Source organism: Typopeltis vanoorti, chromosome 13 (assembly GCF_054136105.1).
Source record: "Typopeltis vanoorti isolate ZY-2024b chromosome 13, IOZ_Tvanoo_1.0, whole genome shotgun sequence".
In the NCBI taxonomy this organism is placed as follows: domain Eukaryota; kingdom Metazoa; phylum Arthropoda; class Arachnida; order Uropygi; family Thelyphonidae; genus Typopeltis; species Typopeltis vanoorti.
The window spans coordinates 33,573,298-33,575,531 of NC_143561.1; the positions used below are offsets into that span (position 1 = coordinate 33,573,298).

At 39.9% G+C, this 2,234-nt stretch overlaps 1 pseudogene; it reads right to left on the bottom strand.

Annotated features, from left to right (window-relative positions):
* Positions 1-645: 645 nt before the first annotated feature.
* On the bottom strand, positions 646-1,848 carry LOC150100041 (5-hydroxytryptamine receptor pseudogene; annotated as a pseudogene).
* Positions 1,849-2,234: the final 386 nt, after the last annotated feature.

Here is a 2,234-nt window from a genome sequence, read left to right on the forward strand (position 1 = left end):
CAGATATTGGAATTTCATTTTAAAACAGAAATTGTTGACAAAAACATATATAAATAAATAAACAAACTTATAAGAATTTCGATTTTAGCAGAAAAAAATTAATTACTGGAATATGTAAATATAAAACGTATAAGGTACTGGAACGAGTAGAATACATAGAAACGCGGACGTTACAACAAATGACATGCACAGAACATGAATAACTGTATTTCCATAGATACTAACAGCTGACTTCCAGCATTATGAATGATAAGTCAATTCACTTTTACTGTTAGTCCAGCAAAATTTCCTTTAAGCTATTCAGTAGAAAAAGTTTATTGTTTTCACTGAATCTTGCATTGTCTGGCTATAATAACCAATTCGTTTTTTTCTGTTTAATTGAGCAAATACATTTTGAGGTAATTCATCACGTGGTTGTTTTACTATCTGCTTTTTTTAATCCTTTATTCGTTTGAGGAAATTTCTATGGACTGCAGAGTTTAAAGCAATCTTGAACTTAACATTCAGAGCCCCTTGCTGGTCTGGTTCAGCTGTTGGTAGATGGAATTCCTTCAGGAGACGTTATATCATTCAAACAACAACAGGTTTAAAATAACCATTGAAACAAAGCAAATTTCGAATATCAGGTGTAATTTCAATGGCATCTTACGGACGCTGAGTGCTTTGTGGTCCGAATAATATCCTCTTGAACGCACGTCTGAAGTCTGGACTGAATATGGTGTAAATGATTGGGTTTAACATGGAGTTAGCGTAGCCCAACCATAGGAGGAAGCTGAAGAGGTACATATTTGGCTCGCAGGAGTTACACAATGGCATGAGAAGGGCCATAACAAAGAAAGGCAACCAGCATACTACGAATACGCCTGTAATGATAGCTAACGTCTTTGCTGCCTTTCTTTCTCTTTTGGATTCAACAGATTCCTTGCAGAGTTTCTTTTCTTTCTTGGCCAAGACCAATAGTCTTCCCACACCTTCATGAGCAGCTGATCCATTTTCGGAAGTTTGGTTAAGAGTGGAGGTCATTTCGTAATTTTCTCCACTTCCTCCACCAGTGGAGACTGGAGAAGTATTGTTCGTGCTCTTTTCCACAATCAGCACAGCTTTGGCCCCAGGACGATGTCTAATACGTTTTCTTGCTTCCTGGAATATCCTCCAATAAAGGATTAAAATGAGGATAAGTGGAACGTAGAAGCTCGAAAAGGTTGCGAACACTTGGTAGGCTACGTCTTGGCTCACCAAACATCTTTTCTCCTCCTCTATTCTTTTCCAATAGTTCGGATCCTTCCACCCGAATGCTGGTGGAAAAGACACAACAAAGGCAATAATCCAGATCAGGGCGATCATCAAGTATATGTGTTTAGCGTTCCTTTGGCGGGCGTAGTCCACGTTCGTGACGGCCCAATAACGATCCACAGCAATGGCAAGCAGGTGCAGGATGGAAGCGGTACAGCAGAGAACGTCACAGGAAGTCCAGACGTCGCACAGCTCCGGACCTAACACCCACTCTTGAGTTACCTCGTACACGGCACTGAGCGGCATTACCAGGCAGGCCACCATAAGGTCGGCTACGGCAAGAGACAGCACCAAGTAGTTGTTGACGCAGTGAAGGTTTTTCTCGGTCAGAATGGCCCCTATGACAAAGACGTTGCCAATGACAGTGGCCAAAATGAGCACCCCTAAAACCACCGAAGTTACTACGATGGCGAAGGAGTCGGCTTGCTCGCTGGCGATGACCTCATTGTTGGTGGCATTGCCACGGTCATCATCGTCGTGCGTCATGTTCTGTTGTTGTTTTGCCAGGAGAGTGGTCTGTTGTTCTTTCCATGAACGAGATAATGGAAGAATCATTTTCCAGATGGACACTATCGGCCACGTCAGGTTCTTCATGATGAATCATGATGATACTTCTACATTCAGCTTCTACTTCGGATGTCTGTGCTCAGTAAGGAACTGTACTAAAAGAAAAATAAAACAAAAATCTAGTCAGTATTCTCCTAAAAAATAGCATAATTTATACTAACAGGGATTATTTGCTAAGATATATTTTCATTATTTATCATATTTGATCAAGCATGGTTAGAATCTTTGGTAAGATTGATTGAAATGATGGAACAGAAGCATACAACTATAATATGACAAACGAATTAACGTTGAAAAAAACATAAAACCATAAATTTTAGTATAACAATGCACAATGAGGTTGAAATATAATTAAAGTCCTTGCATTCATAAGC